The following is a 12,754-nucleotide window of genomic DNA, read 5'->3' as shown; positions in this document are numbered from 1 at the left end:
GGAGTCTGATTCCTCCAGCTCCGTTTTTTTCCCTCAAGACTGCTTTGGCTATTTGGGATCTTTTCTGTCTCCATACAAATTTTAAGTTATTTTTTTCTAGTTGTGTAAAATATGCCATTGGTAATTTGATAGGGATTGCATTGAATCTGTAGATTGCTTCGAGTAGTATAGTCATTTTCACAATATTGATTCTTCCAATCCAAGAACATGGTATATCTCTCCATCTGTTGGTACCGTCTTTGATTACTTTCATCAGTGTCTTATAGTTTTCTGCATACAGGTCTTTTGTCTCCCTAGGTAGGTTTATTCCTAAGTATTTTATTCTTTTTGTTGCAGTGGTAAATGGGAGTGTTTCCTTAATTTCTCTTTCAGATTTTTCATCATTAGTGTATAGGAATGCAAGAGATTTCTGTGCATTAATTTTGTATCCTGCTACTTTACTAAATTCATTGATTAGCTCTAGTAGTTTTCTGGTGGCATCTTTAGGATTCTCTATGTATAGTATAATGTTACCTACAAACAGTGACAATTTTACTTCTTCTTTACCAATCTGTATTCTTTTATTTCTTTTTCTTCTCTGATTGCTGTGGCTAGGACTTCCAAAACTATGTTGAATAATACTGGTGAGAGTGGACATCCTTGTTTTTTCCTGATCTTAGAGGAAATGCTTTCAGTGTTTCACCATTGAGAATGATGTTTGCTGTGGGTTTGTCATATATGGCCTTTATTATGTTGAGGTAGGTTCCCTCTATACCCAGTTTCTGGAGAGTTTTTATCATAAATTGGTGTTGAATTTTGTCAAAAGCTTTTTCTGCATCTATTGAGGTGATCATATGGTTTTTATTTTTCAATTTGCTAATATGGTGTATCACATTGATTGATATGCATATACTGAAGAATCGTTGCATCCCTGGGATAAATCCCACTTGATCATGGTGTATGATCCTTTTAATGTGTTGTTGGATTCTGTTTGCTAGAATTCTGTTGAGGGTTTTTCAATCTATATTCATCAGTGATATTAGTCTGTAATTTTCTTTTTTTAAGTATGTTTGTCTGACTTTGGCATCATGGTGATGCTGGCCTCATAGAATGAGTTTGGGAGTGTTCCTTCCTCTGCAATTTTTTGCAACAGTTTGTGAAGGATGGATGTTAGCTCTTCTCTAAATGTTAGATAGAATTCACCTGTGAAGCTATTTGGTCCCAGACTTTTGTTTGTTGGAAGATTTTTAATCACAGTTTCAAGTTCATTCCTTGTGATTTGTCTGTTCATATTTTCTATTTCTTCCTGGTTCAGTCTTGGAAGGTTATACCTTTGTAAAAATTTGTCCATATCTTCTAGGTTGTCCATTTTTTTGGCATAGAGTTGCTTGTAGTAGTCTCTTAGGATGCTTTGTCTTTCTGCAGTGTCTGTTGTAACTTCTTTTTCATCTCTAACTTTCTTGATTTGAGTCCTCTCCCTCTTTTTCTTGATGAGTCTGGCTAATGGTTTATTGATTTGTTTATCTCCTCAAAGAACCATCTTTTAGTTTTATTGATCTTTGCTATTGTTTTCTTTGTTTCTATTTCATTTATTTCTGCTCTGATCTTTATGATTTCTTTCTTTCTGCTAACTTTGAGTTTTATTTGTTCTTCTTTCTCTGGTTCCTTTAGGTGTAAAGTTAGGTTGTTTATTTGAGATTTTTCTTGTTTCTTGAGGTAGGCTTGTATTGCTATAAACTTCCCTCTTAGAACTACTTTTGCTGCTTTCCATATGTTTTGCATCCTCATGTTTTCATTGTCATTTGTCTCCAGGTATTTTTTGGTTTCCCCTTTGATTATTTCAGTGATCTCTTGATTATTTAGTAACGTATTATTTAACCTCCATGTGTTTGTGTTTTTTACGCATTTTTCCCTGTTATATATTTCTAATCTCATAGCGTTGTGGTCAGAAAAGATGCTTGATATGATTTCAGTTTTCTTAAATTTACTGAGGCTTGATTTTTTACCAAAGATGTAATCTATCCTGGAGAATGTTCTGTGCACAGTTGAGAAGAAAGTGTAATCTGCTGCTTTCAGATGGAATGTCCTATAAATATCAATTAAATCTATCTGGTCTATTGTGTCATTTAAAGCTTGTGTTTCCTTATTAATTTTCTGTTTGGATGATCTGTCCATTGGTGTAATTGAGGTGTTAAAGTTCTCCACTATTATTGTGTTAATGTTGATTTCCTCTTTTAGAGCTGTTAGCAGTTGCCTTATGTATTGAGATGCTCCTAATTTGGGTACATATATCTGTATAATTGTTATATCTTCTTCTTGGGTTGATCCCTTGATCATTATGTAGTGTCCTTCCTTGTCTCTTGTAACATTCTTTATTTTAAAGTCTATTTTATCTGAGATGAGTATTGCTACTCCAGCTTTCTTTTGATTTCCATTGCATGGAATATCTTTTTCCATCCCCTCACTTTCAGTCTGTATGTGTCCCTAGGTCTGAAGTAGGTCTCTTTTAGACAGCATATATATGGGTCTTGTTTTTTTGTTTTTTGTTTTTTTTTTGCGGTACGCGGGCCTCTCACTGTTGTGGCCTCTCCCGTTGTGGAGCACAGGCTCCGGACGCGCAGGCTCAGCTGCCATGGCTCACGGGCCCACCCACTCTGTGGCATGTGGTATCTTCCTGGTCCAGGGCATGAACCCGTGTCCCCTGCATCAGCAGGCGGACTCTCAACCACTGTGCCACCAGGGAAGCCCTGGGTCTTGTTTTTGTATCCATGCAGCAAGCCTGTGTCTTTTGGTTGGAGCATTTAATCCATTCACATTTAAGGCAATTATCGATATGTATGTCCCTATTACCATTTTCTTAATTGTTTTCAGTTTGGTTTTGTAGGTCTTTTTCTTCTCTTGTGTTTCCCACTTAGAGAAGTTCCTTAAGCATTTGTTGTAAAGCTGGTTTGGTGGTGCTGAATTCTCTTAGCTTTTTCTTGTCTGTAAAGCTTTTGATTTCTCCATTAAATCTAAATGAAATCCTTGCCAGGTAGAGTAATCTTTGTTGTAGGTTCTTCCCTTTCATCACTTTAAGTATATCATGCCACTCTCTTCTGGCAGAAGCTTCAGTGTTTCTGCTGATAAATCAGCTATTAACCTTATGGGAGTTCCCATGTATGTTATTTGTCATTTTTCCCTTGCTTCTTTCAATAATTTTTCTTTGTCTTTAATTTTTGTCAGTTTGATTACTATTTGTCCCAGCATGTTTCTCCTTGGGTTTATCCTACCTGGGACTCTCTGCACTCCCTGGACTTGGGTGGCTATTTCCTTTCCCATGTTAGGGAAGTTTTCGACTACAATCTCTTCAAATATTTTCTCGGGTCCTTTCTCTCTCTCTTCTCCTTCTGGGACCCCTGTAATGAGAATGCTGCTGGGTTTAATGTTGTCCCAGAGGCCTCTTAGGCTGTCTTCATTTCTTATCATTCTTTTCTCTTTATTCTGCTCCGCAGCAGTGAATTCCACCATTCTGTTTTCCAGGTCACTTATCCATTCTTCTGCCTCAGTTATTCTGCTACTGATTCCTTCTAGTGTAGTTTTCATTTCAGTTATTGTATTTTTCATCTCTGTTTGTTTGTTCTTTAATTATTCTAGGTTTTTGTTAAACATTTATTGCATCATCTCAATCTTTGTCTCCATTCTTTTTCTGAGGTCCTGGATTATCTTCACTATCATTAATCTGAATTCGTTTTCTGGAATGTTGACTATCTCTACTTCATTTATTTGTTTTTCTGTGGTTTTATCTTGTTCCTTCATCTGGTACCCTGCCTTCTGCCTTTTCATCTTGTCTATCTTCCTGTGAATGTGTTTTTTGTTCCACAGGCTGCAGGATTGTAGTTCTTCTTGCTTCTGCTGTCTGCCCTCTGGTGGATGAGGCTATCTAAGAGGCTTGTGCGTGTTTCCTGATGGGAGCGACTGGTGGTTGGTAGAGCTGGGTGTTGCTCTGGTGAGCAGAGCTCAGTAAAACTTTAATCTGCTTGACTGCTGATGAGTGGGGCTGGGTTCCCTCCCTGATGGTTTTTTGGCCTGAGGCGACACAACACTGGAGTGTACCATGCTCTTTGGTGGGGCTAATGGAGGACTCTGGAAGGGCTCATGATAAGAAGTACTTTCCAGAACTTCTGCTGCCAGTGTCCTTGTCCTCATAGTGAGATAGGGCCACCACCCCACCCCGCCTCTGCAGGAGACCCTCCAACCCTAGCAGGTAGGTCTGATTCAGTCTCCTATGGGGTCACTGCTCCTTCAACTGGTTCCTAATGTGCACACTACTTTGTGTGTTCCCTTCAAGAGTGGAGTCTCTGTTTCCCCCAGTCCTGTTGGAAGTCCTGCAGTCAAATCCCACTAGCTTTCAAAGTCTGATTCTCTAGGAATTCCTCCGCCCACTGCCAGACTCCCAGGGTGGGAAGCCTGATGTCGGGCTCAGAACCTTCACTCCAGTGGGTGGACTTCTATGGTATAAGTGTTCTCCATTTTGTGAATCACCCACCCAGCAGTTATGGAATTTGATTTTACTGTGATTGTGCCCCTCCTGCCATCTCACTGTGGCTTCTCCTTTGTCTTTGGATATGGGGTATGTCTTTTGGTGCATTCCAGTGTCTTCCTGTCGTTAATTGTTCAGCAGTTAGTTGTGATTTCGGTGTTCTCACAAGAGCGAGTGAGAGCACATCCTTCTGCTCCGTCATCTAGAACCAATCTGTCTCAGGTGTTTTTAATTGCCTTTAGTAGCTTCAACATCTACCCACTAACAAAAGCCTGAAACAGATCTTTGACTTCTCTCTCCTCTGCCGCCCATAATGATTTGGAGTTAGGTAATCCTTTTCCAGCCTCTAGAATTCTTCTATAACTGTGACATCTTTTAATCTCCCAACCAATTATTACCTTGCTTCATTGGGCAACATCATCCAGTCAGGAACTCAGCTTATTTTTCACATTGCCCCTAGAATTATTTTAATGGATAATTTCTTATTAATTCCCTGCTTACAGATGTTTCAGTAACTCTCCATCTTTCTAATCGATATAGTACAAATTCCACAAGAGGGTACATCATGCACTTTGTCATCTTGCCTTACTTTTTCATCCTCAAACTTTACCACTATCCACATGTAATCTGAAGTTGAGCAGTACTGAAGAACTTGAGGTCCTTCAAACACAGCATTTTCTTTCAGATTACTAACATCTAGTCCAGTGGTTCTCACTATTAAGGTACATGAAACTCACGTATAGAGCTTGTTAGAACACAGATTGCTGGGCCCCACCGCAGAGATTCTGATTCAGTGAGTCTGAGGTGTGGGACTGATAATTTGCATGTCTAACAAGTTCCCAGGTGAAGCTGATGCTACTGGTTCTGGGACACACACATTGAGAATTACTTTTTCAGTGCTCTGGCTAGAATAGCCTCTCTCTACCTCCTCGTTTCCTTGAGCTCTTCAGTACCTATCTCAAATATGACAACCTGAAAAATTTTCTCTGACCCTGTTGATGATAATCAGGCAAAATAACATTAAACTGAGACATCATCCTAAGAGATAGTATCTATTACTAATTGGGTTTCTTTGATCAGGGGAACCCAAAGGCTTCATTTTCAGTAGTGACTACAGAAAAAATTCCCTTAGGTTAACATAACAATAAACCATAGAGAGTCATTTGAGTGCTTTTACAATTTTGATAATCTGGAACTTCAATTGCAGTAATATCTTTTTTTAATCTACTAATACAAAATTCAGAATTCAGATACCATGTATATAACCCACTCATTTTATAGAGTTTATTCTAATGGAAGAGTCCAACTAAGAAAACGCTGTGAATCTTTAGTAATAAGATAAATATAGCATTTGTCAAAGTGTGAAGACCTAGATATGAATCATGGTATCATTTTCGGCCATGGCCTCAATGGCCATTTATTTGGTAGATGAACAGTTCTTCTACGTTAGAGACTGAAACCACCATGACATTTTATTTAACTGAAAATAATCAAGCAATAAGCATATGTGAAATGCTTACCACATTCCCTTTCCTATGCCAAAGGAATCTTATCCTCAAATAACTTACTACTTTCACATATTGTTCTATGTATTTACTAAGAAGCCCATGCCTTAACAAACAATTGATATATTGTGACTTCATTTCAAATCCCCCTTATTCAAAAGCTGTACATATATAGAGAAGTATAGGGTAGTGTGGGAGGAAGCAAGCATGGGAGATGAGTTTAATATTTTCATTATTAATTACAAGCATATTCCCAGGTTGGAGCCTGCCAGAGTTACTTTACAGCAGGGAATGTGATTTCTAGTCTCATTTTAGATACAAACCTCCCAGGGGAAATGCATCAAATAAGTGCCTTTCTTGCACTGTTTTAATGGACATCTAGCAGCTGTTCTGTTTGTTTGATCACCTTGGGGGTCTGTACTTTTCCAGTAGATGGATGCAATTTGAGTTTGATTTTAGTTCTTCAGAGGAGCTCAGTAGATTTTCCCAAATCTCTTTGAAAAAATGTAATTTGTCATTTCCAATTTAAAAGTTCTTGTTTTCTTCTTTGAAGAGTGGAGAGATAACTTACTAAGTGTATGCCTTTAGAAAACAAGGGGAAAATTAACTTAAAATGAGAATAGTATTTTACCATTGCAGCTATTATCTCTGCCTTCTGACATTTCAACATTTTTCCCATGCACTACACTTAACCAGAACAGAAAAGTCCACATTTTTCTAGCCGTCTCACTGATTTAATAGGCAGGAATTGTTTCTATGACAACGGCATCAACTCCAAGCTATCTTTCCCCAGCTTATTAAATAGCACTGCTTACCCAGAGATATCTATATGATTCCTACATATCTGTTGATTGTGGAAGTTATTATATGAAGTTAGCCAAGATGATAAGACTAACAATTGTCATTGTCTCATTTTAAACCCATTTGTGTTGGTCATCTTGCAGCTTTCAATTTGACTTAGGATGCTGAGGGAGGAGGCTTGGGATTTGCTGATTGTCTGTATATCAGTGCTTGTTTGTAATTCACAATGTAACTACAGAAATCATGTTACTCATGAGTATAGTAGGTGCCTTTGAAGTTCAGCTACAGCTCTTTAACTTGAAAGCCATGTTCTATATTCCTTGCCTTCAGAGTCTTCTTTAGATTATGCAATTCAGGATATTTAAATTAATTTGCTATGGAACAAAAACATTTTTCCATATGTTTTGAACTAAAAACAAAACAAAAAACATTATAGTTTTGTGAGAAATAATTGTAGGAACTTGGATATTTGTCCTAGAAAAAGTTTGAGAGACAGACTTCTCTATACTTAAAAGGCTACCTATAGAAGAAGAATATAATTTGTTCTATTTAATTTAATATGTGTGAATGTTCAATAATTCAAGTGCTAAGCCATCAAAACTCAACTTAGCATCACTTGTCCTGAAAAACATTCCTTGACATCTATTGCTGTCTTTCCTCTAGATCAATCACAGGTAGATTTGTTGCCTTCATCTCAATTCCCACCTTTATTTCATATTTATTTTGACATTACACTTAACCATTTTTGATTAAAAGTATCTGCATCTGCCTTTCTAGGTAAATAATTAAGGACCTTGAGAGAAAGGAAGAGTGTACTTTGTGTTTTTATACTCAGTGTCTAGAGTATGGATTTTTCAAGTTTCCTGGAATTATAAAAACTAGCACAGGTGATGGATGTTTTAGAGAGACATAAGGTCAAACTAATGAAGGACCTCATTCAATCAGATATGCACTCAGCAAACCTTAATGACTGCCTCCTAAATGTCAAGGTCTGACCTAAGTGCTAGATATGAAATAGTAAAGCAAATAGCCCTAGACTCTGCTCTCAGGCAGCTTACAACACTGTTTTTAGAGACATATATTAACGAACAGCTACACATGTGTGTATAATGTATATATAAATATATATAAATAATATGGATGACATTCTAATAACTACAGCTATCTAAGAGTCAGGGTCCTATTCTCCTATTCTAAAGTGTATTAAAGCAGAGACTAAATGGTAAATGACAACTTGTTAGGAAAGAGAGCACAGATCATATTTAAATTACAGACTCAGGTATTGGGCTAAATTTGTGTTCTCAAGCCTGGCTATATATTGGAATCATCGGAGAATCTTATACAAAGTACAGATTACCTGGTTCCACCCAGACCTGCTGAATCAATATCTAGTGGCCAGAGCCTGGGAATCTATGTTACTAAAAAGCACCCCAGGTGATTCTTCTGTTACTGTGAATCCAGAAAGCACTGGATTGAATACCCTGTAGGTCTCCTTCTATTCAGAGATTTTATGAACCTGTGGTTCTGTGAATAAAAAGATGAATGATTATTTGATACATCTGTGACCATTGAAATTTCTTTTTTAGTTTTTTGAATGTTTGAAGATACACCTGCTTCAACAAATGCAGTTTTACTGGGAAAGCTACTTTTAGTTTTCTGCAAAATGTTTACTGCTAAATGTAATCTTTGGTTTTATTCTCTAACAACATGAAGTAAAATTGCATAATATCAAACCCTCATGTCATTAAAGGAATTTTATAAGCATGAAGGCATATCATTTATTTTTGTAACTTCCACAGTGTTTTAGAATAACACCTTGTAAATAGTATATATTTAATAAGTGTTTGTTAAATTGAACCCTTGGATAGCATGAGGGAAATATATGATGTTTCAGAGTACTTATGATTTTTGATTGCTTTTTCCTATTTGCTAAGCGTATAAGGTGAATGTTATACCAAGACTGAAAACCCTTAGGTTTGTGCTATGTCTCAGTATAATCTCTGAAGGTAGTATTATAAGCACTACTTATCATTGTTGGAGCCTAGTATCCGCCTGTCAGAGTAATGTATATTTACCATTTTGCAACAATTTTTTATGTTCTTACCTGGAAATACAAAGCAAGAAGACTAAAATTCTAAGGAATAGGACATGATGACAAAATAACCAGTTGATTCTGGGGAAAAAGTATTTCCTTTAAACAACTGGTTGACTTAATAGAGATGACCTGCTGATTAGTTTATATTTCAAGTACATGTGTTAGTGTTGTATAAGCTGCTAAGATTCAGGAATTACTGGGAAACCTCTAGATATAATCATTTGCTATTAGTGAATATATATTTAGTTTGGTGAATAAGGGATATTGCTGGGATAGGAAATTTGGGGTGAGATTTTGTGCTAACATTAGCACTTTGCAATTTCTTGTTAAGTAAACGAATTAATGGATTAAATGAAGAAAGAAATGATTGTCAAATCATTTGTCAAATCTCAATATGGATTTTCTATCCAGAGTGAACTTAAGACAAATATAATTCAGATCATGTAATAGATATGTTTAAAAAATATATATTCAATGGCTTTCCATTTCACTGCTTAAAAACTCAACCTTTTTTTCATGGCATTCAAGGTCCTGCATAATTTGCCCTTTGCCACTCTTCCCCCTGTTATCTCATGTCACTCTTTCTCCCTTTTAAAAATGATATTCCAGCCACACCAGTCTTCTCTTAGTGTTTTGATTCACCCAGCTTTTTCCTGACTGAAGAATTTTTCATACCTTTCTTTACTGGGGAATGGCTCCTTCTTAATCTTGTCCTGCACTTAATAGCTGTGTGACTTTGTCTCTTCTTGGGTTTGAATCCTGGCTCCACTGCTTCCTAGTTCTATGACTGTGAACAAATTACTCAATCTCTCTATGGCTCAGATTTATTCATCTGTAAAAGCTACCAGTAGTATCCACCTCAAAGGGGTATAAGAGAAATGCATACAAATTAATGAAAAAAGTGCTTAGAATGATGCCTGGCACACACTAAGAACTTAGTAAATGTTTCTTTTTATTACCATATTTTGGAATTACTCTATTTACTTGCTTATTTATTGTTTATACTCTGTTTCTCCTATTAGACTGTCACTGTGTGAGGGAAGAGTACCAACAAGCCACAGAGCTTTAATATGAAGAACCTTAGAACTGGAGTAAAGAGATCTAGGTTTGTCAGCTCAGGCATTGATACTTATTTGATCTTGAGCATAAAACACCACTTTTCTGAAATTCCATTTCTTCATCTGCAGAAAGAAAGAAGGAGAGAAAGAGGGAGGGTAGGAGGGAAGGAGGGAGGGAAGGAGGGAAAGAGGGAGGAAGGGAGGGAAGGAGGGAAGGAAAGAAAGAAAGAAAGAGAGGCTGGACCAAATCTCTCAATTCTTCTCTGACCCTTAAGTAAGAATGTTTCTAATTTGCAAACAGTTAAGACTCATTCCAAAGGAGATACAAATAAAATTTGGTTTGTCCAGTTAATAATGAGAATTCTTTGCTGAATTATGATAGAGAAGCAATGACTATAGAGAAAGTACGTATGTTTAATGGACGCCTCTACAGCTGCCCACTCACACTTAAACGATGCTGGAGGAAGAATTTATGGTAAAATACAGTCCTATGACAAACACCTTAAAGAGTTTGGTTTCAACCTGGATTTGGGCCCCTTGGTCTATTTTTGTTTCACCAAAGTGAGTGTCTTGGACTTATCTATAAAGTATTATATTTTTAATCAGAATAAGAAACTTGTATGTTGAGTATAGATGTGTGTGTGTGTGTAATCAAATTATTCTCATAGCCTTCTTTTTTTTTTAACTGTAAGTAACATGATAAATGGTCCCAACTATTAGATAAATATAGTAGATGATTCATTAAACATTTCCAGAAAATGCTGATTGAATTTCATTGAAAATTTACCTCTGGGGGAGAGAATATTTGAAAGTGAAAAATACATTGAATGGAAAGAAGTTGTCCTATAATATTTCTGCACTGTAAATTAGACCTTTGAGATGTGCCTTGTTTCTTATTTCATTAGAACATAATATACAAAATAACTATCTCAAATAGTATAGGAGAAAGCATTCTCAATTTTATCAGGTTTTATTTTGAGTTATAATTACTGGTCTCATTAATTAAATAGATAAATTTTATCAAACTATTAAAATTTAGCCATTATAATGATTTACCAAAGACTGAAAGTACTATATTATCTATGTATGCTTTAATGAGGCACAATCATTTTTTATTAATTTTATATGTAAGAAAAGTGTTAAAATATGTCTCTAGTTTATGGCCTAAGTGTTGTAGTGAAAGAAACTTCTGTTATGAAAAGGAATGGAAGAAAATAGAACATAGCATACCCTGACAAGTTTAAAAGATGACAACATATATTCAAGAAATAAATAGTAATAGCAGATGTTCAGGACTGATAAAAGTTGAAATGGTTGAAAAGGATACTGAATCTTTCTGCTTTGTATGTCCCACAACATGTGATATATCTCTAGACATCTATTGGCTTTATTTACAGATTGTCTTTTAATTTGTTTTTTCTAGTTTTTTTTCACTTGTGAAAAAATGATTTTGTAGAGTTATATATCCGGAAGTAAATAGTAGAATTACAGAATTTTAGATTTGAGAGAAATTAATAATTCATATTGTCTTTCACTTTGTCTTGTTTTGAATACTAAAAGTAGAGTTTTCTTGTTGAAACAGATGGATTTTGAGAACCTGCCTGGTCAGTAGAACTGAGAGCTATCATTTATTCAACACACATTCATTGGGCACATATTATGTGCAAGAACATACTAGGCATACCATTAACATTATAACCTTGCATGTGGCATGCACTTAGCCTGGAAAAAGTGTTTATATGAAATATATTAAAATTAATATAGTTATATTTTTAAAACAGGATATTTTCTTTTGTGTGGGAAACATTTACACATATAAAAGGATGACGATTAGATCTATGACTTTGGAGATTAGTTTAAAAGATTCCTGGGGGCTTCCCTGGTGGTGCAGTGGTTGAGAGTCCGCCTGCTGATGCAGGAGACACGGGTTCACACCCCGGTCCAGGAGGATCCCATGTGCCGAGGAGCGGCTAGGCCCGTGAGCCATGGCCGCTGAGCCTGCGTGTCCGGAGCCTGTGCTCTGCAATGGGAGAGGCCACAGCGGTGAGAGGCCCGCGTACTGCAAAAAAAAAGATTCCTGAAATATTTTTCTTGGCTGGGAGAATAATGACAAATGTAATTCACATCTGTATCTGATAAAATGCTGAATGGTGAAACTGGAACCAGGATATACATGATAGTAGCTTAGTAAAGGCAAAAGGAACCAGAAACATAGTGAGAGAAAAAAAAAATCTATTATGTATTGAATGGCTCTGATGTACTAAACATCTTACACAGTTTTGCCTTCAAAAGCTGTTTCTCCTCCACAGCTAACTCTTCTCTTACTTCCTGTTCCCCTCATTTAATTATTCATTATGTTCTGTCAATTCTACTTTCATGGAAACCTCTTGAATCACATATTACTGTTACTTCTGTTACTGTCTTAATTTTGCCACCATTGTCTCATATAACTTACAGCAACAACCTTCTAACTGGTTCCTCTTCTTCCAGACTTGTCTTCAAACCAGCCAACTCCATGCACTAAGCCACCCTGTCTTTTCTAAACTGCATATCTAAGGCACTGTCTCCTCTTCCATGAAGTCTCATTGGCAATGCCTTTCTAGGCACTGTTGCCTCCATCCTTTCCTTTCCAACCTTCTTACCACTTGCCCCACTCTGTGCTCCACCCCATGATGTGCTAGACCCAAATATGCTATGACATTATAGTAAGCAGCCCATGCATTAGTCAGGTAGACAGAGTATTGGTTCAATAATGATTGGTTGCTGATCTTGAGGTTTAAATGAGACATACAAATCA

Source organism: Neophocaena asiaeorientalis, unplaced genomic scaffold, assembly GCF_003031525.2.
Source record: "Neophocaena asiaeorientalis asiaeorientalis breed wild unplaced genomic scaffold, Neophocaena_asiaeorientalis_V1.1 scaffold754, whole genome shotgun sequence".
Taxonomy (NCBI): Eukaryota; Metazoa; Chordata; class Mammalia; order Artiodactyla; family Phocoenidae; genus Neophocaena; species Neophocaena asiaeorientalis.
This window is presented reverse-complemented; position numbering follows the sequence as displayed.